Source organism: Geotrypetes seraphini, chromosome 1 (assembly GCF_902459505.1).
Source record: "Geotrypetes seraphini chromosome 1, aGeoSer1.1, whole genome shotgun sequence".
Lineage (NCBI taxonomy): Eukaryota > Metazoa > Chordata > Amphibia > Gymnophiona > Dermophiidae > Geotrypetes > Geotrypetes seraphini.
The window spans coordinates 186503853-186531357 of NC_047084.1; the positions used below are offsets into that span (position 1 = coordinate 186503853).

The 27505-nt window shown below is 43.1% G+C and overlaps 1 long non-coding RNA gene across 1 annotated transcript; it reads right to left on the reverse strand.

The window, feature by feature from the left end:
- Positions 1–8475: 8475 nt before the first annotated feature.
- Positions 8476–27208, reverse strand: LOC117359721. The gene is made up of 3 exons (XR_004539293.1): positions 27054–27208; positions 16308–16495; positions 8476–9434 (listed from the first exon to the last, which is right to left on the reverse strand). It is a non-coding gene; the product is annotated as an uncharacterized LOC117359721 (long non-coding RNA).
- Positions 27209–27505: the final 297 nt, after the last annotated feature.

Here is a 27505-nt window from a genome sequence, read left to right on the forward strand (position 1 = left end):
TTTCTTTCTTCCTTCCTTCCTGCCCTCCCCCATGCCACCGCCGCCGGAGAATAGGCTGCTGCTGCCGACATCGGGAACAGTCCGAGATCTCCATGCTTCTCTTCCCCACGGGGCCGACCGCCCAACGTCAATTCTAACGTCGGAAAGGACGTTCCGGGCAGCCAGGCAGCGATTGGCTAGCCAGAACGTCCTATCGACGTCAGAATTGACGTCGGTCGGCGAGAGAAGCAGAGAGATCAAAGAACACGGTGCCAGCCTGTTCCCCAATGGCAGCGGTGAGAAGGGAAGGGAAGCAGGTTGAGCACCACTGCTCTAGACGAGCCACACTCTAGGGAGAACAGTGGAAGGTGGCCAGCTGTGCAGACCGCCCCCCCCCCCCTTGGTACGCCACTTGAGCAGCAGCGTGTCTGGCCGGCTCGTTCCGTTCAAAGCCGTGGGTGGTGGCTCCTTGCGAGATCCGCGCCTGCGTCTGAAGCCTCTCTGATGTGATGTCAGAGAGGCTTCCGATGCAGGAGTGGATAGCGCAAGGAGCCGCCAACCCGTGGCTTTGAATGGAACGAGCCGGCCCGACCCGCTGCTGCTCCAAAAGGAAGAGAATGATCCAGTCCAGACCGCGGGTCGCAAATAAAACCTGGAGAGCCACATGTGGCCCGCGGGCCGCGTGTTTGAGACCGCTGGTCTATCTTGTCTTTCAAGCAGGGACTGTCTTCTTTGTGTCTCTGTACAGCGCTGCATACGTCTGGTAGCGCTATATAAATAATTATTATTAGTAGTAGAACCATTAGTCCTTGAATATAGTAGGGAAACCCAGGATTAGAACATGAATCTGGAGCCAACTGGCAATCTTATATGCACTGATCACCTGTGAAACAGCTCCCACAAACAAGACACACAGTGTACCAGCCATTGTTACAACAGTACACACAAACTGTATGCCTCTTTAGTCATGTGCAAGACACACTAACCCTTGTAGCAACATATATAGATACACTCCTAAATTCTGTATATGGCACCTTAAGTTATCCAAGCCAATTGGTACAACTTGTTTAATAAGCCTAACTGTCGCTGACATCTGGCAATTAACACCTCATAACTGATGATAATTGACACTAATTAAAATGAACACAATTGGGTATCAATTTCATGGGGTGTAATTGCAGTAGTTTAGGCAGGATAATATCCCTGCTTCAGCTATTGATCACATTAGGATAAGTGTGGAAGTAATTGGTGATACTGAAACATACAAAAGCTGTTCAAACCGTTTCAGAAATGTGTTCTTTAAATTTTAAAGTGGAGTTCGGCCAAACATTCAGATCAAAAATATAATACTTAATCACATCTTTAGCTCCACAAATTAAAATTTTCACTTTTCTGCTAATCTTGTCCCCTATCCACAGTGGTTTTGGCTTGGAAATATTCATTTTTAATCTATGCTAGTGAAACTAATAGGGGGGAAATTCTCTACAACAGTGTTCTTCAACCGCCGGTTCATGGACCTGAGGCGGTCCGCAAAAATTTCTTGCCGGTCCGTGAAGGATTCGGGTCCCTTCCACAAACTGCACACTAGGCATGAAGAGAGGCTCCGGTGCCGGCATCAGCTGACTTGCAAACTTCCTGTTGCCGTCACGTATGCCAGGATTCCTATGCCTTCCGCCTTCACCGGGACTCCATCCTTTGCTGCATATGCTGGGCCTCCTGCCACTTATGCCTCCTCCCTTTATCTTGTCTCCACACTCCCAGACCAGCAACGGCAGCTCTGTGTGCTTTTAACTTTGTCACACAGCTGCCCTTAAGCAGTAGTTTAGCCGCGGTTTCATGAGGCAGCTTCGGGGACTTTGCTAGGCTGGCCTGCTTCGATGATGCAATGTGGGACAGCCTACCAAAGGCGCCAAGGCTGCCTCATGAAACCACGGCTAAACTACTGCTTAGGGGGAGCTGTGTGCCAAAGTTAAAAGAACACAGAGCTGCCGCTAGGCTAAAGAGAAGAAACATTTGCTGGGGAGGGAAGGGATAGGGGGTACTCCTAGATAGGGGAGGAGGGAGGGGAAGGGGGAGGGATACTGCTGGACAGGGGAGGAAGGAAAGGGAAGAGTGTTATTGTTGAATAAGGGGAGGAGGAAAGGGAGGAGTACTGCTGGACAGGGGAAGAAGGAAAATAGGAAGGAAACAGCTGGCAGGGAGATTAGAGGAGGGGAAGGAGTTAGGATGGAATGGAGAGATCAGATGAGGGAAAGGGGAGAGACAGAGAAATGAGAAAGTAGAGAGAGATTGATGTTGGGAAAGGGGTCAGATGAGAAATAAGGAGAGAGGGACAAATATGCTAGATCTGGTGTAGGAGAGATAAAAATGAAGAGAGCAAAATGAATCATGTAAAAAGGAGAGAGGGAGCACAGGCTGGATGGAAAAGGGAGAGGGGCATAGAAAGAAGGCAGATACCATATGGAAGGGGGAGGGCAGACAGTGGATGGAAGTGGCAGATGCTGGATTGAAGAGACAGAGGGCAGACGAGAGTGAAAAGACGATGAAAGCAGAAACCAGAGACGATAAAAGGTAGAAAAAAATAATTTTATTTCTATCTTGTGATTAGAATATATCAGATTTGAAATATATATCCTGCTAGAGCTGGTGTTTGACATAACTGGAGACTGCAAAGCCCAGACAATGCTTCTTTAGCTTCCAGCTGGCTTAGGGCTCTCTCTGACCAGGGGGCAGTTGCCCTAGTTGCATTCCCCTAACACTATTCCCGTGCTCTTCAACATATTTATAAATGACCTAGAAAATGGTACAACTAGTGAGGTGGTTAAATTTGCAGACGATACAAAGTTATTCAGAGTAGTGAAGATACAGGAGGATTGCGAAGACCTGAAACTTGACATAAACACGCTCGAGAAATGGGTCGTGACATGGCAAATGAGGTTTAATGTGGATAAGTGTAAGGTGATGCATGTCGGTAACAAAAACCTTATACACGAATACAGGATGTCTAGTGTGGTACTTGGAAAGACCCCCAGGAAAGAGACTTGGGAGTACTGGTCGACAAATCGATGAAGCCGTCCGTGTAATGTGTGGCGGCAGCGAAAAGGGCAAACAGAATGCTGGGAATTATTAAGAAGGGGATCACGAACAGATCGGAGAAGGTTATCATGTCACTGTACTGGGCCATGGTACGCCCTCACCTGGAATACTGTGTCCAGCACTGGTCACCGTATATGAAGAAGGACACAGTGCTACTCAAAAGGGTCCAGAGAAGAGCGACTAAAATGGTTAAGGGGCTGAAGGAGTTGCCGTACAGTGAGAGATTAGAGAAACTGGGCCTCCTCTCTCTTGAAAATAGGAGACTGGAGAGGGGACATAATCGAAACATTCAAGATAATGAAGGGAAAAGACTTGGCAGATAAAGACAGGTTGTTCACCCTCTCCAAGGTAGAGAGAACAAGAGGGCACTCGCTAAAGTTAAAAGGGGATAGATTCCGTACAAACGTAAGGAAGTTCTTCTTCACCCAGAGAGTGGTAGAAAACAGAGATGTCTTCCGGAGGCTGTTATAGGAAAAAACACCCTCCAGGGATTCAAGACAAAGTTAGACAAGTGCTGAGCCAGAATGTACGCAGGTAAGGCTAGTATCAGTTAGGGCACTGATCTTTGACCTAAGGGCCACCGTGATGGACCACTGGTCTGACCCAGCAGCGGCAATTCTTATGTTCTTATGTGTGACTGCAGTATTCTGTTAGCATATTTCTATGTACCATTCTGTAGTAATTTGGCTTATTCAGTTTTCTTGATAGTAGAGGGGGATATAAGTGAAGGGCAGAAAGGGTTTTTTTTTATCCTTGCCCTGTATTATTTGTATTTATAAAATGACAATGGTACAGAATATTGTTTCTTTTTATACTTTAATAAAATACGTTCAATATAAAATCATAACTATTTGAGGCTTGTGTGAATGGGAACAGATGGTTTGCAGGACCGAGTTCGTGGGGACAGGGAGGATATGGGTTTTTTAATTTCAGTCTTAGTAGTCTGCTGGTCTGAAATAATTCTTTTATTTCCACCGGTCCATAGGTGTAAAAAGGTTGAAGAACACTCCTCTACAAGGTCGCCTAAATTTAGGGGTAGGGATGATACCCACTGAACATGAATTCTATAATCAACAATTATGCACCCAATTGAGTTATAGAATAAGTTATGCATTTAACTTTAGGCATGGCTGGTGTAAATGCTTGCACCTAGCTGCTGTCAGTAAGACATGTAACTGACAGTATTTTGTAACCTGCCTACTTAATTGCTAGACATGTCCCTGTCCCATCCATGCTTCTCCCAGGTAAATGCCTCATTGCAGTTATACACTGGATTTTGCACACTGAATTTGAAGAATGCCAACTAAGGGTATTAGGGCATTTACATGCTGTGAAGGAGTCAATAGGATGTTGCCACTTCCCTTTAATACTCTCTCTCAGTGTCAGGGCTACCTTAAAACCTAGTAAATGAAGCCTATGAGGTTTCTGGCTGATATTCATCTGGGACCCTCATCAAACAGTTATGCGGCCCTGCCTGAATATCAGCCAGAACCCACTTAACTAATTTTTATACAACCATATCATCTTCCTAGTCTCCATCATATCCCCTCCCCATACCATCTGAGGCCTTCAGCCAAATAAAATGTTTACAATCTCTGTAAACTTTATAAGCCTTCCCCACATTAGAGACTAAATTGACTCTGGCTGATAGTCAAAGCAATTTAAGTGGTTAAAAGCTTCTCCTTCCCACTTAAAATCGCTTAGTACTACCTAAGTGATGATATTCAGCGGCAGTTAACTGGTTATTATTAGTGCTGCCTGATTCAGGAAAAAAAAAATTGATTCGATTCAGCCTATTGAATCGATTATTTGATTCGATTTTCCTGCCCAAGTGGATGTTTTTTTTCAAATATCTTGGTGGGTTTATTTTATAGTCTCTTCACCCACTTTGCCCTCTCCTACCCACACTTGTGCTGTGGTGTAAACAAAATAAACAAACAAAAAAAGACTTTTCCTCTCTCTCTTAAATCCTAGCTCACGTTCGTGGTCTAACACCACAAAATAGAAAATAAAATTATTTTTTCTACCTTTTGTTGTCTGATCATTATTCAGATCTTATCGGTCCCAGGCTCCAGTTGTCTTCTGATAACTTGCTTGCCAGGGTCTCCTTCTTTCTCTGTGCTAACCATCCATCTTCTGTCTCTGTCCTCCCCTTCCATTTCCCTTCCCTCCCCTGGAGGTCTGGTATCTTTCCATTTTTTCGTCTCCATCCTCCTTTTCTGAATTACCCTTTCATCCTTCATCTCTCTCTCCTTCCCCACCACCCCAGGGTCCACCATGTCTCCCTTTCTCTTCCCAACTACCCTCCTGTCCAGTATATCTATCCCTCCCCTCCACACCATCCCTTGTGTCCAACTTCTCTTCCTTTCTGCTCCTTCCCTCCCTAAATCCCATTGTCCACCATCTCTCTCCCTCTCCTGTTTTTAGATCTTTATTTCTTCTATCCTTCATCTCCCCTCTCCATGATCTCCCCCAAGTCCATCTCCCCCCTCCACCAAGTTCATTTCTCCCATCTATCTTCTCCCCATCTCTCCTCCAGTCACCAACTCCCCATCTCCCATCTCCCTTTTTTATGGCACTCCTAAGCCCCCACCACCACCACACCTTTCCCAAAGAGAGTCCGTCAGGAGGGATGCATCTGTTAAGAGGTCTGCCCTGGCGGAAGCGATCCACTCCTGCCAGAACTCCTTGCGTCTTCTCTCCACTGCGGCCCACCCTCAGTGAAAACTTCCTGTTTCCGCTTGGGCGGCCGAATGGAGAGAAGACGCCCGGAGTAGCGGCAGGGTAGTGAGTCGCATTCGCTACCGCCGCTTTTGCCTGGCCAGCGAGGAGAGGAGAGAGCCTTGCTGCCCCGATCTGTACGCAGAGACCCGTTCGAGATTTCCTTCTGCCGGAGTCCTTGCTTCGATGTAACTTCCGTTTTTTGCAAAACCAGAAGTTACATCGAAGCAAGGACTCCAGTGGCAGAAGGAAATCCCAAACGGGTCTGCGGTGGTAGCAAGAGGCCAATGAATCGGTAAGTCCGATTTTATGCAATATAAACCGATTTGAATCGATTCACCCAAAGTGAATCGGAGAATCGATTCGAATCGCGAATCGGGCAGCACTAGTTATTACCACTGAATATTACCACAGTCCACTCAACAAAAAAATGAGGTCAGGAACGGCATTAGGGGCGGTGTTAAGGGGAAACCAGGGGTTTGCAATATTCTGTGCCAGCACCTGTTAGCTAATGCAGGCTCTGGCACCAAATATTGGCTAGGAACCTCATAATTATTTTTCTAACATGAAAGCTTTCCAGATTCCCTTCTGTGCCTCCAAACCCCCCCCCCCCTCTCCCTCCCCCCGAACACTCTCCCCAGTTTGTGAGAATAAAAGGTCCTCTCCTCCCCTTCTAGCAGATTAACCTCTCCCCCCCACACACTCACCCATAACCTCCCAGGTTCTTCGTAGGTCCCCTAGGCCTACCGGATGCCCCTGGTAGTCCATAGGTCTATGGTCCCTTGTGGCTGGCCTCTGAAAATGGCGAGAGGTCCCAGCAGCCATTTGGAGAGGCCAGCAGGAGCACATGGCCTTCACTGCTACCCTCAATGATTGCCATGGACCACCAGAGATATCATGTAGGCCTAGGCAGGAGGGGAGGACCTTTGATTATCACACATCGGTGGGGGTGGTAGGGAGACTAGTTTGAAGGTTGGAAGGGAAAGGATCCAGGTGTCATCATTGAGGATGTTAGGAAGTATCAGGAAAGGCATGGAAAACAAAGATGAAAATATTATAACACCCTTGTATTGGGATATGGTACAGCCACACCTCGAATATTGTGTGCAATTCTGGTCGCCGTATCTCAAAAAAGATATAGCAGTACAGTGGTACCTTGGTTTATGAGCATAATTCGTTCCAGAAGCATGCTTGTAAACAAAATACTCGTATATCAAAGCGAGTTTCCCCGTAGGAAATAATGGAAACTCGCTTTGATACGTCCCTCCCCCCCCCCCCCCGAGGCCAGCGGCGCTGCTCCCCCCCGCTCGCAAAGCCCCCACCTCCACCCCACGTGAACCGGCACCCCCCGCCCAAACAACTTGAACTTATCCCCCCCGTCTGGCACCGGCACGCAGCCCACAGGACATGCCGGTGCTGCTAGAAGATCTTCCTGTCTCTGCCGCTCAAGGCACTTATCTTTATTAGTATTCGATATTCTGCCTGGTGACCTAAAAGGCATGTGAAAAGCAAAAACAGGAAGAACCAATGTTCCACAGAAAAAGGAGCAATCCAACAACAGAACAAACTGTGGATGGAACACAATGTTCTTGACCTTCCTTTATTTCTTCAATCAATGTTAAGAAAAATATCCACATCAACCATATTAAAAACTAACGGATCTAAAAGGCATCAAATTGGTTTACAATGTAAAAGGCCATCATGTTTCTAACTATGTATTGTAACAAAACAGAAAGTAAGCAAAAACGGATTACAAAAACATGGAATACTTAGCCTAACATAAGTAGTATGCATACAAGGCAATGTGTGTATTCAGGCCAGTTGCCAAATGACTGTACAAATAAATAGGTTTTCAGTGATTTGTTAAATTCTGAAAGAGTAGTGCAGTTTCTAATGTGCAAAAGAAGATTGTTCCAACGTTTTGAACCTAACTAGGGGAAAGTGGAATGCTGTAAGGATATAAGTTGAATCTCAGATAGAGGAGGAAGTGTCAATAAGTTGCTTTCCGCAGACCAAAGGGTAGTCAGGGGAGCAAGGGATAATTAATTTACCGAGGTACGATGGTGCAGATGGGAAGTGCGAGTTATAAACTGTTAAGATTTTAAAGGTGTGTGTGTGCAGACAAGGGAAGCCAATGTTCTAGTTTGAGTAACGGGATCAAATTGGTGTGCTGAATGGAGGCGTTTGACTACAGTGGATTGAATAAGTTGAAGTCTCTTCATCGATGTCAGCATAAAGAGAATGATTCAGTAGTAAGCAATTTAAGCAAGCAGGAAAGTATTCTGCCCCCCTTAAATATCAGCCAGAGTAAATTTAATTGTTTTTGTGATAATATCTACAAAGTTTACAGACTGCAAACATTCCTTGGCTGAAGGGCTCAGATGATATGAAATGCAGGCAGCAGTCATCATGCCATAGAGCAGGGCTGTCAAAGTCCCTCCTCGAGGGCCGCAATCCAGTCGGGTTTTCAGGATTTCCCCAATGAATATGCATGAGATCTATTAGCATACAATGAAAGCAATGCATGCAAATGGATCTCATGCATATTCATTGAGGAAATCCCAAAAACCCGACTGGATTGCGGCCCTCCAGGAGGGACTTTGACACCCCTGCCATAGAGGATGCCCTGAAAATTATTATTCAGTTTAGATATCTGATAGTCAATAATCTCATTCCACAAATGTTTCAAGTCTTTATTACTTTGCACATGATAGGAACTATTTTTTCAAAATGAATAGGGGTGCTTAATTTAACAAGAATTCAGCATTCCTGGGCACAGAGGAAGACAGTTGGTAATGCTCAAGCACTTACTGCACCCAAAGAGCTAGCACCTATGCAGTAACACTGGAAGATTTACCCAAAATAGAGAAAATGAACATATCACAAGTCTTTTCAGGTAGTTTCTTCTTTCAAAAAGAACATCTCCCAATTTCCAATAGCATACTTTTGCATGAAATTTTTAGTTAACTTGAAAATGTCAAAGTTGTTAAAAATTTAGAATAAAATTTTGTTTTAAACATTTTATCAAATAGAAACAAAATGGCACTCTAGTATATTTATTTAAAAAAACCCAACAACCCAACAATTCTCAAATAATTTTCAAATATAAATATCAGAAATAAGAATTTCTTTATCTTATTTGATGATACAAAGATTGTAATTTTAGTCTAGCATGTTCTGAAAATTCAACTTACACTTCAGGTTTTAACATTCAAAAGCATCAACGTTTTTTTTTTTTTTGGCACCCACTTCTCTGACAGCTTCTGCATACCCAGCTGCTCATGGATTATAAAACCAACACGTTCCCTGGATATCTGTAGTCTGTCAGCAATTCTTTTAGCCGATATTTGCTGATCTGCCAAAATCAGATCATAGACAAGGTCAGCAATTTCAGGAGTTGATACAGTTTGAGGTCTCCCAGACCTTGCTGCATCTTCAAGCTCAAAATCTCCACGCTGAAAGTTTGCACACCACTTCTTCACTGTAGAGTATGATGGGCAATTGTCACTCAATGTTTGCATCATACATTGATGGATTTCCTTTGGCGTTTTCTTCTTCAGGAATAGGAACTTCATGATGGCTCGGAGTTCCACACTTGAAAATTCTGCTCTTTTCGTTGACATAGGTCAATCAATGATCTGAAACAATGTCAAAACATAGCATTACAATCTGCAAATTGGCACTTTCCAAAATAAAATAACACTCTTTTCAGCTACAATGGCAAAAAATAGATTACCGTATTTTCACTCATATACCGCGCACCCGTGTAAAACGCGCACACGGGTACAGCGCGCGGGAAACTGTAATTTATGTAAATAAATTTTTATATACCGCGCACACCCGTATACCGCCCCAACTCTCCTTTCGCCCGCCCCGACTCTCCTCTCCCCCTTGAAGTCCTGTCCCCACCCTGAAAGCCTGATGCCCCCCCCCGACGTCCGATTCACCCCCCCGCAGGACCGCTCGCACCCCCACCCCGAAGGACCGCTCGCACGCACTCGCACCCCCACCCTGAAGGACCGCTCGCACGCACTCCCACCCGCACCTCCACCCCGAAGGACTGCTCGCACCCCCACAGCCTCCCGACCCCCCCATCATGTAGAAACTCCTACCGTTGTCCTGCTGCTTCCTCTTCCGGCGGTCCCGCCCTTTCTCTGACGTCAGAGAAAGGGCGGGATCGCCGGAAGAGGAAGCAGCGCAGACGCAGGGCTCACAGGAGGGCCGGGACCGCCAAGAGGAAGCAGCAGGACAACGGTAGGAGCTTCTACATGATGGGGGGGTCGGGAGGCTGTGGGGGTGCGAGCGGTCCTTCGGGGTGGGGGTGCGTGCGAGCGGTCCTTCGGGGTGGGGGTTGCGTGCGAGCGGTCCTTCGGGGTGGGGGTGCGAGCGGTCCTGCGGGGGAGGAGGGGGTGAATCGGACGTCGGGGGGGAACTATGTAAACAAAAAAGTTGTAAAACGCGCTCACGCGTATAATGCGCAAGGTTATGCACGGTTTGTCAAAATCGTGTATAACGCGCGCATTATATGCGTGAAAATACGGTAGGTTCTTACCTTGTTAATATCTTTTCTAGTAGATAGTTGTGTCATTCTAGACAGACAGATAATATCTCTATACTCTCGAGCCATGCAGAAGGAATCCACGCCAGCTTTTGAATCCATCCTCCTTCACCAGAGGGCTCTGCTGCCCACTTCAGTTTGTACCAAAGCAGGCAATAGCCTCATATAGCAACACATGTGAAGGAGAGGTACAGGGAAACTCCCCAAATCAGAACTCTGTGCTGCTCTGAAATTATAACACTCGCTTAAACAATGGCAATGTGGTTTAAGTAAATGTTTTATCCAGTCCAAAAGCACTATCAATAAATGTTCAAAAAGTGTGTCTGGATCAATATAAAGTTTTGATAACTTATAATAAGTTCAAAAAGGACTATACTTTACTATAGTTTACTATAGTTGTTTGAGAGGGAGGATTTAAACTCTGGATCAGGGACGCCGCTGCCATCTTTTCTCACTTAGATATGGAGTCGGATGACAGCGGCAGCTTTGGTGAGTGTAAGGTTAAACATATGCGAATATATAATTTTCTAATATGATTTTGATATGGGAGGGGTGACATTTAAGTATATATGACACCCCTTGCTTTATATTTTTACAGGGAGACCCTTGATAAAACACTTGGTTATGTGAAACATGTCGGGAGACCCTTGATAAAACACTTGGTTGTGTGAAACATGTCGGGTCAGACTCCCTAGGTGTTGGTTGAGATAAGTACTACTTACTTTTAAATTATACACTATGACACTGGGAATGTTTAGTGTTAAGGAAATATTTATTTCTTTAAATCATTGATATATAAAAAGTTAAAAGAAAATATACATATATAAAAAATAACAAAAAACAACAGTGCAAAAACAAAAAGTGACAGCCAATGATGAAGCAACACAATTTGCTTCCCGCTATAGAAAATATTACATGCGGTGGAGTGGTGGGGCTGAGGTGTCCTTTTTGAACTTATTATAAGTTATCAAAACTTTATATTGATCCAGACACACTTTTTGAACATTTACTGAAATTAAAACAAACATCAAATATTGCCCCTCCCCCCCAGGCAATTTTAGGATTTTAGAGAATGAGCAGAAACCTGAAAAAATGTGTTTTAAGACCCCCCCGCCCGTTTTCCTGGAAATGTGCTGCAGCCTGTCTCTGCTCTAAAGGTAGCTGAATCTGGGAAAATAAATCACTGCCTCAAATGGACTACTCCTTCAAAGCTGAATCTTTGGGCTGCCAGTCAGACCGGTGTCTGAATGAACCTTAAAATCCTGGACACAAAAGGGGGAAGGCAAAATAAAGACGGCACCCTGCAGAATCCCGCTGATCCCCCTACAGATGCCAGACAGCCTGTGCTCAAGCCCCTGTGATGAAGTGGGCAAGCAATGCTACAAGGGGAACGGACCCCGAGCTCCAAAATGTTTCTGCAGGCTGGCCAACAGGTACAACGGAGGGATTGTCCTGTCAGCTGCAGACCTCAGTCTGCTTCCTCTCCACACAGACAGAGCTGAACCCTTGACAAGGTGAGCTCTGAGCACCAAAAACCTTTGAAAATTTGCAAAAAGAACAGAAAAGACTGAAAAAAAAACAACAAAAAAACCAACCCAGATCAGAAAGACTCTTTCCGACTTGCATACATAAGGAAAAATTGAAGGAGGCAGCAGAGCCCTATGGCGAAGGAGGAGGGATTCAAAAGCTGGAGTAGGTTCATTCTGCATAGCTCGTGAGCATGGGGATATTACCCGTCTATCCAGAATGACACACCTATTGCACTTAAAATAACTCAGAATTTAGGAAGTTGGTTGGGCTGCAAATTTTTCAGCAACTCCCTCGTATCAGTCAATCACATTCAAAACTCATTTCTCCTATTTCCATAAAAAATGTCCCCCTACAATCAGTTAACAACATAAAAATCTTAGGGTGATTTTCAATTATAAACTAACTTTCCATGATCACATTAGTAGTATTATTACAGCAACCTTTTACAGGCTTCGTCAAATCCGTTCACCTTCACAATTTCTTTGCTCAAAATCTCTTAACATTCTCGTTCACTCTTTGGTGATTTCCAAAATTGATTATTGCAACGCCCTTTTTAAGGGAATTGCTCAGAGTGAAATAAAACGTTTACAAATTATCCAAAATGCTTCTATTAAACTCATATCAAAAACTAGGAAATTTGATCATGTAACTCCCCTTCTTAGGAAGGCACATTTGCTTCCTGTATAAATTATGCCTACTTACTTTCAAATCCCTACTTTATAAAACCCCAGCATTTATTTATAAATTATTAATCCCTTATACTTCCAATAGAACATTGAGATCTAATGAACAGCATTTATTGACGATTCCTTCTCTTAAGGTTATTAATACGAGACGGCAATTTATTTTTTCTGTTACAGCACCTCAAATTTGGAATTCTCTTCCTATTTATTTAAGGGAAGAGTGCAATCTGGAGAAATTTAAGAGTAATTAAAAACTTTTATTTTTAAAGATGCCTTTGATAATTAATTAACCAGTTTTCTGGCTAATTTTATTTCTGCTGTATAATATGGAAATTTTCTGTTTCCTCTGCCTTATGTATTTTCCTTGATTGTTCTGCTTTCTTTTAAATATTTTGTAGTTCACTTCCCTTTCCTTCCTTGTGTTTATGGGTTTGTTAAGTTTGTTAATAGTCCTGTTGGACTTAATTATTGTCAAGTATTGTATTGTTCCCCAAATATTGTAATTTTATTATGTTCATCGCTTAGAAATATGATTAAGCGATCAATCAAAAACCTTATTAAACTTGAAACTTGAACTGTAAGTAAGCGTAACTTCCACACAATCGTCAGTTTGAGAATCTGACAATTATCTAATATAATAAAACGGTAAGCCGCGCATGCGCACTTCCTATGCGTGCGTCCGTTTTCCGTGAGCTGTAGCACACATAGGAAGTGCGCATGCGCGGCTTACAGACTGGCCTCACGCGAGGCAAGACAAGTGCCATGTGCGCCCTTCCCTGCTCTCCACCGCTGCTGGCCGCTAGCACCCCCTGCCCTCTCTGTTGCCTCCCGGCTCCAGCGGCGTAGGCAGCACTATAAACATGCTGCTTCGCGCCCTTCTCTGCCGATTTCCTCTGCCGCGTCTCTGATGACATCATCGGAGACAGGCGCGGCAGAGGAAATCGCCAGTAGAAGGCCGCGAAGCAGCGTGTTTAAAGTGCTGCCTACGCGGCTGGAGTCCCGAGGTTTGTCGGCGGTGGGAGGGTCAGGAGCAGGCCGGATCGACAAGGCCAGTAAAAGAAGGGGGAGGGGCCGAACGAAGCAGGCAAGATAAGGGAAGAAAAGGGAAAGGGGGAGTGGGAGTGGGGGAAAATGCTGCTACTGCTTCTACACAGGAAAGGGGGGATATGAGGGAAATGCTATTGCTTCTGCATAGGGAAGTGGGATGGAAATACTGCTGCACAGGGAAATGGGGAAAAATGACAGACAGACAGCGGGAGGGAGGGAGACAGAAAGAAAGAAAGACACAGGGCCAGGGAGAGGGACAGAAAGACAGACAGAGAAAGGGGGCCAGAGAGACAGTCAGCGGGAGAGGGAAAGGGGGCTGCTTTTGGGGGAGGGGTGTGCTTGGGGCAAACAGCTTTGCTCTGGGGGGCAAGACAGAAGGGGCCATGGAGAGACAGGGAGAGGGATAGGGGCCTGCTTTGGGGGGAGGGGTGTGCTGGGAGAGACAGAAGGGGCCATGGAGAGATAGGGAAAGGGGACAGACAGCTTTGCTCTGGGGGGGAAGACAGAAGAGGGCCATGGAGAGACATTTGGGGGGAGGTGGGTGCTGGGGGCAGACAGTTTTGCTCGGGGGGGGGGAGGGGGAGACAGAAGGATACAGACAGCGGCCAAGGAGAGAGAGATAAAGAAACACAGACAGAGAGACACATCTATTCTAGCACCCGTTAATGTAACGGGCTTAAAGACTAGTTCTTTAATAAGACAACTTAGCTGGTCTCAGTTCAATAAAGCTTTATTGTGGGCAAACTTTAGCTCATAAAGTCAATACATAAAAAGTGCAAGTTTCAGTTCCAGGCAAAACAGTTATGACAGATTTCTTTGGAAAAGATTATAAAGATCATTATGGGCTCCTTTTACTAAGGCATGCTAAATGCCATTCAACACTTTACATAGTTATGAGTTGCATTATACTTAAAACACCCTAATTTGTTAGTGTGCCTTAGTAGAAAGACCCCTATTGTCTCCCGAGTTCTGTCTTGCACACTAAATCTGCAGAATCTAACCAGCCTGCAAAGAGATCATATAAATCATAACCTCTGTGTTGGCTTCTGGAGGAGTCCTTCTCTGCAGAGGACACACTGTTTTCAGGGAGTAAGCAGGGGCAGCTATCAGATCGCAAGTGACCAAAAGGAAATGTTTACACAGCATACTGAGGGAATGATTTAAGATAAGAGTCTGATGATCAGATGGCATGCTAGAAGGAATTTCAGTAATGTTTCTTTGTCTCAGACAGGGATTGACTATACACTCATTCTGCATAAGGACTAGCTTGCCACACACAAACTAACTAAATCAGCTCCTTATACCCAGTTTAACTTTATAAAGAACTTGCCTTGAGTTCAGCCTCCCATCTGTTTATCCCAATGCACACTGTACCACACATCTTATCTCTATCTAATACCTACATTTGATCCCCTCGGTTATAGTTATGTTGTATTATAGAAAAGCAGTGTCATATCTATGTTATTTGAATGTTCTGATTTGTGCTTATTAGATACTTCATAAGTATTATGTCTCCCTTTTAGTATGTATTATATCTCTCAATTGAATTTCAGTGCTGTTAATAAGTATATTTTTGAACTGTTTCATGGTAGTCCTATTAATAAGTTTCAAATATACTGATTTTGACTTTACATCATTCATTGTATTTATGTTTATATTTGGTCTTTTTCCTACTGTTATACTGTTAGCAAAATTTTAAGTTATGCAATATTACGTTAATTAGGTTTTCTATTCTGCCTTTACCTATTTAGTTCAAGGTCGGATTATATTACAAGAGGCTGGGTCAGTTACCCAGGAAGTTGCAATGGTCAGGACTGACACGGGCAGTTTTATGTTCAATTATACCTGCTGAACACTGCCTTGGAAGAATCTCTTCATAAAGATGGTTAATAAATCAGAGCATTTTTTTAAACCCTTTTCCTTGCCTTATAAATTGTATGTGCAAATGTAGAGTTTCTAAGTATGCCCAATGACTGACTGTTCCAGAGCAAACTGGTTTAAAGTAGCAAAAAAGTTATATATTCAAGATCAGTCAGGTACCTGTCAGAAACAGAAAATGAAAGATAGATGAAAGTGAGCTTTCTTTCCTGATTAACTGGCTTGGTATGAGGTGTCTTCCAAAGTCACTGTGCTAGTTCTCTATAGACAGCTTTGTTTTTCAGTGTCAATATAAAGAACAAAAAGACTGGGTTTTTCTTAAAGCAGGCTTAGTTTGAAGACAGGAGGGAGGGGTAAAATAATTGCTCATTTATGTCTGTAAGTTCAATATGCTTTTCTTGTAATATTATACGTATACGTATTATTTGTTTTGCACAGTTGTAGTTTGAAAAATCAATAAAGATTTTAAAAAAAAGACATTTCAGACTCCTTTGCTTCTAAAGTCTAATTTTCTGTGGTTAATACAACACACAGTTCTATAGGAAGAGACTTATGTAGTTCATACATTGTGGATCAGGATAGAGTGCTTTTTGAATTTCAAAAAATAAAATATAAAGAGCATGTCTTTATATTCCTGTCATAAAAACCAGTCTGGTTCTTTGCACAGCATCTAAGCAAAAATAATTAAAATGTACTTAAGAAGCTTGGTTACTAAATACTGTCTGATTGAGAGGACAAATTTTACTTATGCAAGACCATCATCATCCAAAGTGGCACTAAAATGGATCAAGAAGAACAGGAAGAGTGACACTGACCTGGAGAAGCAAACTCAAGAGGGATCTATGTAGTGGAGGCACTATCTGAGAGAAGGAAATCATTGCAGCTGAGACAGATGGAGAAAGCTTGTTGCCCAATGTGCAGAGATGAATGAAAGGAACTAAGAAGAAACAGTTTGGTGAAACTTAGGTTTCAAAACTTCCAGACATCAGATACTCTGTCAAATCTGAAGCAAAAAAAAAAAAAAAAAAAAAAAACTCAATCTAATTCAACCATTTAAGTACTTTTATATTTTTTCATAAATTCTATTTGCTGTCATTAAACAAATTCTTTTTAAACTACCTTCTTCCTTATCATCCTACTAGACCAGTCCAGATGAATGGATTGTGTCCCAATACCAGCAGAGAGAGGCAGAAAATACTGAGAATTCTGTGATGTCATCCCCCCCCCCAAAAAAAAAGGCTTAAAGTAGCTAGCATTTCTCTGCCTCCAACAGATGGTGCAGGTCAACTGGTTCAGCAGAATGACTAAAGAAGCCCTGCATCCCTTTGGTAGATTCCTAGGGACCAGCCTATGGACCTTTCCTTTTCTGGAGCCTGGAGGGCTGATTCCCTTTCCCAAACCTTGACCTTAAGTTCTTTGCTTTGTGATGTTAACAGAGGTTTGATGAGGCCTCTGCAAGTGAAGGGTTCATACCCTATTGTTTACTTTCTTCTTTCTCCCTATACATAATGAAGAAACTTGTTCAATTGGGGGTGCTTAGCATCCTCCACCACCCAAACAGTTAGCTCCTATGTTTGGGGTTGATGCCTGGGAGTCTCCTACTAGCTCCTTGGAATATAATGTAAAAGTTTAGGTGTGCACTCCTTTGGATGTTTAGGGTTTCCATGGCTCCTGGCACGGCTGTTCCATTCTGGATAAGGTCTCCCATTATTCTTATTCTTGTTCTTCTTCTATGGTTCCTGTCCAAGGAATTTCAGAGTTCCTCCATACTTGGGGGACTAAGCCCACTAGAAAGTCTGTGGCGTAGTCTTTCCTCCCCTTATTAGTTTATGATAGTCTTGAGGGCTTCTCTGGAGGTTGTAGACAGATACTATCTTTCCTTTGGAAGGATTTCATTGGAACTTTTGGGGCTGGTTGAGTATTCTTTAGCCAGTTTCCTTCTGTTCAGGGACAAGCCTATGCTGTTCTGGTCTGGATGCTGATACCCTTAACTCCTTTAGGACTGGAGCTTTTGCACCTAGTAGGATGGGGGTCAGAGGACTAAGTTTCTTCACAGGGGGCCTGTCTTTTATACCATACCCATTCTAGGATCATCCTTCTTATGTTTCTATCCCAATTGCTACTATTTGGTTTTTGACAGGTACTTGTGACCTGGATTGGCCACCGTGAAGGCAGGATACTGGGCTAGATGGACCATCATGGGAAATGGAAGGGTTTTACTTTATTAATGAGAGCATAGCTGGGTGATGGAAAGCTGTCTTTGGAAGCCTGTGATGATTCTGTTTTGCCTACAGTGATTCCCATTCAGACTCCTTTTCTGATGGTGAGACCAGAACGGGGGGCCGCAGGAACCTCTAGAAGGGATAGGGCAGAGGTGGACACTTGGGCCGAGGGAGAATTCAAAGGGGCTCAAGGTAAAACAGCATCTGAAATGAGATATGAGCAATATAGCCAAAAGTTCTTTCAAGGAGTGAAATCGGTTAGCTTGGTGGATTTTAAACAAGGTCTGGATAATTTTCTAAATGGCTTGGGGTAATTCAGTGCTTATTCCTAGGATGAGCAGCATAAAATTTGTTTTACTGCTTGGGATCTAGCTAAGTATTGGACCTGAGTTGGCCACTGTTGGAAACAGAATACTGGGCTTGATGGACCTTCAGTCTATCCCAGTATGGCAGCTCTTATGAGCGACTGTATCTGAATTCAAAAGGGCCTGGGATAGGCACGTGGGAATCTCTCGGAGAGAGAAAAAGATAATAGTTACTGTGGATGGGCAGACTAGATGGGCCATTTGGCCTTTATCTGCCATCATGTTTCTGACCCAGTAAGACTATTCTTATCTTCTAATTCTGGGTTTTGCTGCTGGTACTTACGCCTGACCTAGGAAACATATCTCTTCAAGCCTTGTGGACTGTGAAACATGTCTCTGGTAACTTCTCAAGACCACTAGACTCTAGCTCTGCTAATGAGAAGAGTGCACCTGGGTGTCTCATGAGTTTTCTTCTTGAGCAGTCTGTCCCTTTCAGGGGTTCTCACATTGGGCCATGTTATGGCCTGTCAAGACCTCGGTTCCCTCCTAGAGGGTCCTTGTTTCTCAGTCCTTTTCCTCATTGGGGCAAGGCCTTGAAACTGGTTCTTCATTTCTGAGGCAGAGTTGCCAACTGGGAGTGGTCTCGGAAGCTAGAATGGAGTTCTAGAGGCTCTGTAGCCCCTTTGCTTCTTGCTGGAATTCTCCTGGTTCCATTTTAGAAGTCAAATGTGTGGCTCTTGTTTGTAGTATTGCTCAGAAACCTTTTGATTCTTCCCTGTGGATCTTTGCAGGGGATCATCTAGTGCTTGGTTTTGCAAGGGCATTGAGTGTTTTGCCTCCCTTGCAGGACTCCTTGCCTGCACATTGGGCAGTTGGAGACAGTGTTCAAAAATTGCTCACATTTACCATTTCCAATAGACATTTCAAAGCCAATTTTTAAAGGCAGTTTTTAAAGCCTGCTTCATGCCTTTTGTAGGTTTAGGAATCTACTAGTTTACAGGGCTAGTCTCTTCACAGCTTTGGTATATCTCATTCATAGCTTTGGTATATCTCATTCATCTTGACTGGTCTAGCAGGATGATATGAAAAGGTGAACATTTTTCTTCCCTGCAATTTCCTTTCTCTGAGTCCTGCTAGACCAGTCCAGGACCTACCCAGGAAGGTTATATTTATTTATGTATTTATTTCAATTTTTATCCCGTTTTCCCAGAAGCTCAGAACGGGTTACAATTTAACATTCACAATCAATTTAAGAACAGAATAGTCATGACAACAATTAGTTTACATTTAGACAATTACAGAATTATTCAAGAGTAAATTGAGGAATCTAGGCATATACCTCTCAATATTCTGTACAGCTCTCAATTTTTTTCCTGCTTGTGTTTTTGAGAAAACTGTTGCTGGTCTGATGCTGCTTCATTCAATGCCTAGTATAGGCTCCCCTTCCAATTTCCACACACAACGTAATGGGACTCCTGCACTTGCTTCATGTCATTATGGTACCCATTCAGGTACTAAGGGCTCCTTTTACAAAGGTGCATTAGGGCCTTAATGCGCGGAATAGAGCACGCTAGATTTTAGCACTAGCATTGAGCTGGTGTTATTCTAGAAGCGTACCGCACGGTTTAGCGCGCAGTAATTTTGTGCGTGCGCTAAAAACGCTAGAGCATCTTAGTAAAAGGAGCCCTAAGACCTGTAGTATTATGTTGTTAGGAATATAGGGCTGCCCTATGCATAATGCTGGTTTAGAGTACTTTTCAAACTCCTCCTTTGTTGTGAGCTGTATGGCTATTTTTTTAATTTGGTGCTGGAGTGTGCATTTATGCTGCTCCATGTGCCTTCTATTTAAAATGCAATATTTTACTCATGTGTTGCTTACTACTGTTTTTAAGATCTGCTTTGGCTGTCAATAGAATCCTGGCTAGTTCCAGGGATGGCCTGCCTTTTGTACTGGTGATGATGCCACTCAATTCTCAATATTATTTGCCTTAGTTTTCATTTCTGGTGGGCAAGCTTATGCTTAAATTATAAGTATGAGAAAATGAATGCTGACTTGCTGGGGGCATAATAAGATATTCAAATTGGTTTGGGGTCCATTGACGTCTTTTGTAGATCTGTTATAATTGCCCTTTATCTTTATTTTCCATTGTATTGCACCCACACATCCAGAGGGGATGGGAACGGGAGGGGGGTATATCTTTTGTTTTGGTATTATTCCTGATGGTAATGATGAATGGGGGAGGGAATTTTTATCTTTTGTATAGATTCTGATTGTTTATAAGTGCCTATTTGATTATTATTATTTGTATGTAAATTGTATTGCACTTTTTGTTGGCATTAAAAACTAAATAAAGTTTATATATATATATATATATATATATATATATATATATATATATAATTTGCCTCCATCTGCTAGTACAGGACACTACCCATTTGTCTGTACTGATCTAGCAGGACTCAAGAAAAGAAAATTAGCAGATAAGAACAAATTTTACTTTGTGTATACAGTTGATGTATACTACAATAAGCTTATGTTTTGACAAATCTTTGTATTCACTGACCAGGGTTTCCATGTGTAAACAGTTTCTTGTATGAAGTCAAAAGAAGAAGCAAAAATCCAACAAACTGTCCACAGATTAAATAGAGAGTTGGGTAGCATCCACAAACAGCAGTAATTTAATAATGTTCTTTATTAAAATAAAACTCATGTGTAGATATTACAATTGCTAGCCTGATATAGCCATGTTTCAGCTTATGCCTGCTTCAGGAGCATGAAATGTACTGATCTATAGGTTTTCTATTCTGCGTTTACCTATTCAGTTCAAGGTCAGATTACATTACAAGAGGTTGGGTCAGTTACCAAGGAAGTTACAATGGCCAGATTGACATTGACATTTAATAGGGTTGCTAGTTCAGGTAGATCAGTAGAACTATTAATACAGTTAGGTTATAGTAGGTCATTGTTGGCTCTTTGTTTTGTCCCAGGAGTTGCACAGTTTAGAAATGGGCTTTTACAATCAAATCAAATAAAAAATCTACCGTAATTATTAAATTAACAGTAGATTAAAAAATTAAATTAAACTATAAATAGACAACAAAAATAGTCATACTGCATAAACCACATGCTTTTACCTAACAAAATATATTAGTGATAACAGAATTTAATACTTCTTCATATAGTCCACAGTTAGTTTTAAATATCTCTTTTTATGTAATTATAATTAAGTGCATATTTCATTTAATATTGTAAAATAATAAATCTATGTTTTAATATTACATACCCTTAGTGCAGAAGTTCTTAACTGGCATTTTGTGATACTAGTGTGTTGAGGAGTAAGCACTCAAATTGCAGCATTTTGGGGATTTTTTGGCAATATTTGCACAGCAACAAGTTTCTTCAACAAGGAAGTTTCTTCTTCCTCTTCCTTTGTGCTGCAAGGTTCAGCAAGTTCCCTTCAGTCTCTCAATCTTGAGCTGTTCGTCGGCAATAGTAACAGGCTACCTTAGCTGGTCTGGAGCCTTTCTTCTGCTGTATCTTGCTGTACATAAACAGGAAGTTGTGTCAGAGAGGCAAGATATGGCAGAGGAAAGGCTCCGGGTCATGCCAGGAAGCCCATTATCACTCATGATGCCCATAAACTTAGAACTCATAGTCAAAGATGTAGATAAGGCCTTAACTTCCTGGCACGACTTTACCACATCAGTTTTAGACAAGACTGCTCCACCAGATGTATAAAAAATGGGGGAAAAAAATCCATGGTTTTCAGAATCGCTAATAGCCTTAAGAACCAAAACAAGAAGACTAGAAAGACTCTGGAGGAAACACAAGAGCACTACACTGAGAAGGGAAATAATACAAACTAGCCATAAAAGAAACAAAAAAGCCATAAAAGAAACAAAAATGCATATTAGAATAACTTGATAGCCCACTCAGGGAACACATTTAAGACCTTTTTAAGGTTTTCAGTTTGTAGCCAGATGGGATGAGTTCCAGATCCCATTGGTAGGACAAGATGCACACCCAGGCCTGCAGTAACGCTGTGAGCCTGCCCCCTATAAGCAGAGGGATCTTCCTCGGTATGGCAGCATTGTGGCATTTTGGAATGGGAGGTGGAGGGCTAGCCATGCCTGGAACCAGAGAATCTCTGTCCATAACCCTGGGAAATTCTCCAAGACGAGGAACTGGAATAAAGGTGGGAACGCGTAAAGCCACAAAAATTAGTGTTCCAAACCTGTACAGGATAGGGGTCTGCTGTCAGGTAGGGTCTTAGGGTGACAGTTCACCACAGGATCCATGAGGACATCCAGGCCTTTGCCAAAGAACTGCCCCTTACAAGGGAACCTTGCAAGAGTAGCTTTAGAGGTGGAAACACCGTCCCACTGCCTGATCCAGAGAATTCTGTGTGCAGAAATCGAATACACCGAGACCTTATCCAAGACACGCATAGTGTCATATAAGGTGTCAGTCACATAATCTCCTCCAGCCAAAAAAGCTGAGGAGGCAGCATCACAGCTTCACTCTCAGATTGCGCAGCCCAAAAAGACATGCGTGTTAGACAAAGGATGCAGCAAAAGCAGCCTTTATGCCCAAAGCTGCCACCTCAAAAGATCTCCTGAGGACCACATTCACCCGGCAGTCCTGCACATCTTGAGGACTACACCACCCTCACTAGGAAAGGAGGTGCGCCACCAACGAATCCACCTTAGACCGACCAAGAAGCTGCTAGCACTCTAGCATCATAGGATACTGACGAGACATGGCTCTCGCTACCCTAAAGTATCCCTATGGAAAGTTCCATTGCATTGAGACAGAATGCCCAAAACAGGATTCCAGGGAAAGGAGGAAGACTGAGAATGCACACCTCATAGCGAAAAAGAGGAAGTAGATAGAGCCTGCTGAGTGACCAAATTAAGCACCTGCAAAGACTCCAAGAGGAGATCCAGGAAAACCGCAGACTTTAACAAACGCAAAACTGAGGGATCGTCCCATTTCCAAGGATCACAACATTTCCAAAGGATCAGAAAATCCAGCATACAGTCCCGGGTCCCCCGTCACGGGAAGCACTCCGCTAGCAAGAAGAGAATGACGTGCCCAAAGAAACAACACCACTGACACACATGTCTGAAACATATTCCAAAGATGTTTCATAAATTCTGCTAGGGCCTCCGTACCCTGGGGCATAGTCACCTTTTGATGACTTCACCTTGTGCTTCCTAGGCTGAGGGTCTGCAGCGCAGCACATGGAACTATCAGCTGTGCCGAGCCCCCAAAACAAAGAAAGCCACCCCCCAAAGGGGTAGCTGAGCATTTGAACACTCTTAGTCGGGGAGAGATTAAGTTTCGCACTGCCGCCTCTACTGGCCTTGCCACATGGCACATTGCGAAAGAATGCTCCTGAAGCATTAAGTGTGCGTAATCCTGGCAAGAATTCACAAGAGAAGAGCCCAAGGACTCCATCCCAACAAGATTTGAGGCAAAAATTGCAGTTTTAAAAGTGCAGGGAGCTTTTGAAAAAAAAAAGATCGCTAAAAATCCAAGATGGCCGCTACTAAGAAAATCACCCCAAAATCGCAATTTTTCACGGCGATTTTAGGATTTGTCTAGGTGGGGGAACACAGGTGGACATGCAGAAACTCAGAAAACAGCAAAATTCAGACCTCACCCACCCCCAATTCACCTCATAGGCTGTGAGAGGCTGCACCTGCGCTAAAGGGTTCCATGTTGACATGAGAGACAACGTCTCACGTTAAGGGTCTATTGAACAACTACAAATGTGGCAGTTTGTCAAGCTTTTGGCGAGTTAACATTATTAAATTTAGTTATCTAATACTTTCTTGACATGTTTTTAATTGGTACTCTCATGAAAATATTGGTACGCTCTTGAAAGTTTTCCACCTTAATTTTTTTTGTAAATTTAACCCTTGCTACATTTTCCGACTTTCGTTGCAGCCCTAGATCATTTTTGACTTGTGCAGGGCTGGCATAGACCAAAGGGACAAAGCAATAAATACTGTAGATCACAAGAGGTATATAAATCAAAAGATGTCTGAGACCACCTTCGAATTCCAAGCTCCCCACATCTGGAACAAACTACCAATACAACTAAGTGAATCCACCACATACCTTGACTTCAGGAAAAAACTAAGACATACCTCTTCTCCCTATAACCTCTTTCTTATCTTCATCCCTTCCTCCCAACAACCACCCCCACTCTAATAAAGTAGCTTCCAAACTTGACCTAATTCTTATTTTAAACCACATAGATTCCTTGCAGAGAACTGTGGTATATAAGACACTGTATTATATTGTGAAAGTCTTATCGGATTCTACATCCATAAAGGAAGATAGTTCTAACATCATAGGGCAAGCAGCACAATGGGAAAAATAACAATCAGTTACCAGATGCTAGGGTCCACCTTTGGGGCAGTGCCCAAGAAAAAGATCTGGGTGTCATTGTAGACAATACACCGAAACCTTCTGCCAATGTGAAATGGCGCCCAAAAAAGCAAAAAGATGCTAAGAATTATTAGAAAAGGGATGGTAAACAAAACTAAGAATGCTATAATGCCTTTGTATCACTCCATAGTGCAACCTCACCTTGAGTACTGTGTTCAATTCTGGTCGCCTTATCTCAAAAAAGAAATAGCGAAACTAGAAAATATTCCAGAAAGAGAGCTAAATGATAAAGGGGATGGAATTCCTCTCTTATGAGAAAAGACTAAAGCTCTTCAGTTTGGAAAAGAGACGGCTAAGGGAGGATATAACTGAAGTCTACAAAATCCTGACTGGTGTAAAATGGGTTCAAGTGGATCAATTTTTTACTTCATCAAAAATTAGAAGTTACAGGGAAATAAATACTTTTAAAACCAATCAAAAGATTTTTTTTTTCATTCAGAGACTAGTTAAGCTCTAGAACGCATTGCCAAAGGATGTGGTAAGAGCAGTTAGTCTAGCCACTACTTACCCTGGATCAGTAGCATGGAATGTTGCTACTATTGCTACTATTTGGGTTTTTGCCAGGTGCTTTTGACCTGGATTGGCCACCGTAAGCAGTGAGGACAGGATGCTGGACTGGATGGACCATTGGTCTGACCCAGTGGAGCTATTCTTATGTTCTTATGGATTCCATTATTTTTCTTATGTAATCTATGCAATGACTCCTGGCTATGATTGATCTAATTCAGTGGTTCCCAAACCCTGTCTTGGGGGACCTCCAGCCAGTCGGGTTTTCAAGATATCCCTAATGAATATGCATGAGAGATTTGCATATAATGGAAGCGACAGGTATGTAAATCTCTCTCATGCATATTCATTCGGGATATCTTGAAAACCCGACTGGCTGGGGGTCCCCAGGACAGGGTTTGGGAACCACTGATCTAATTCATCAAGAAAATTGAGCCCTTAACCCACTCTTTACTTTTTCCACACATAAGGACATCTAATCTTTAAAAAATACCATGGAAGGTGTTACAATATAAGTGAAAAGGCAAAAGCAGATGTTAGATATTCTAGTACAAACCAGATTATTAAAATAGTGCAGATGTAATATAAAAACATAGAAGAATGAAGGTAGATAACCACATGGCCTACCCTGTGTGACCATATGGCTCCAGAAAAAAGGGGACGGATTGAGACATCCGGGTTTTACTTCCATTGAAAGCAATGGAAGTAAGGAGCACAGATTGAGACATCTTGGTTGCTTTCAATGGAAGTAAAACCCGGATGTCTCAATCCGTCCCCTTTTTTCTGGAGCCATATGGTCACACATACGATCCCTTTCTCTCCCTTAGAGATTTTACATACATATCACATTCAGACTTGTCAAATAGAGCGAGAAAGCTTCTTTTAAAAAAAAATAAAAAATAATAATGAGATAGTCTTACGAGCTTCTTTTAAATAAAAAAAAAATAATGAGATAGTCTTACTCTCTACCATCTGGCCAAGAAGTAGTTCCACAAATTCACCATCTTTCAGTGAAGTATTTCCTTAGAGTAACCTGGAAAGGGACTTGGGGGTGATGGTCGACTCATCACTGAAACCATCGGCGCAATGTGCGACAGCCTCAAAGAAAGCAAACAGAATGCTGGGCATCATCAAAAAGGGTATCACAACCCGGACGAAGGAAGTCATCATGCCGCTGTATCGCGCAATGGTGCGCCCGCACCTGGAGTACTGTGTTCAATACTGGTCGCCGTACCTCAAGAAGGACATGGCGGTACTCGAGGGAGTGCAGAGGAGGGCGACTAAGCTGATAAAAGGTATGGAAAATTTTCCATACGCTGACAGGTTAAAAATGCTGGGGCTGTTCTCCCTGGAGAAGAGGAGACTTAGAGGGGACATGATAGAAACCTTCAAAATCCTTAAGGGCATAGAGAGAGTAAATAAGGACAGATTCTTCAAACTGAGGGGAGCCACAAGCACTAGGGGTCACTCGGAGAAATTGAAAGGGGACAGGTTTAGAACAAATGCTAGAAAATTCTTTTTTACGCAGAGGGTGGTGGACACATGGAACGCGCTTCCGGAGGAAGTGATAGGACAGAACTCTGTACAGGGGTTCAAGAAGGGTTTGGATAGGTTCCTGGAGGATAAAGGGATAGAGGGGTACAGATAGAACTTGAGGTAGGTTATAAAAGTGGTCAGAAACCACTTCACAGGTCGCAGACCTGATGGGCCGCCGCGGGAGCGGACCGCTGGGCGAGATGGACCTCGGTCTGACCCAGTGGAGGCAACTTCTTATGTTCTTATTAATCCTGAGGCTGTCCCCTTTCACCTTCATCCTATATCCCCTAGTTCACCTGAAAGATACTCCTTTTGGAGTATGGCCACATTAAACGGTAACCTTTTGGAGCATGGCCAGATTAAAGGGAAACCTAGTAGACACGTGTCTCGGTCCCAAGGAGGTCAGTGGGGCCCGGTCCCTCTCCTTCACTCTAACCCTTCATAGCAATGCTATCAGGTCCGCGGTTTTCTCACCAGTTGAGCTGCTTTCCAAAGTTGGTTACGGGAAATTTGGGAAAATTAGGTTCTTACCTCGATAATCTTTGTAGTATATGGGTGCATGAGACCTGCAGTGCTATTCAAGCAGTTAGCTCGCTGTGAATTCCAAGCCTCATTCTGAGGTTCCAATAGCTTCTCCCGTTCAATTCAAGCCTCATTCTGGTTCTCCAATAGCTTCTGTCAAGGCGTTCCAGACCTTTGATGACGTGATGATTTCAGCCTCCCACCCACTCAGAAGCGGCTTTGGGAAGTAAGAAAATGAGGGGTGAGATTAAATTGATTTATCTTTTGCTAGCTGCTTTGCTTTCAACTCTATATCCCTAGTATTGTTCATTTGTTCCCTTCGGTGTACAAGATTAGAACGCAGACTGATCTGTAAAAGTTTTTGCCTAACTTCATACAGGAGAAGGGTGTGGAATGATGTTGAATGCACATTATTCACCGCAGTGCTGCGCTGTAATCGCTGTTCACCGGGCAGGAATGTT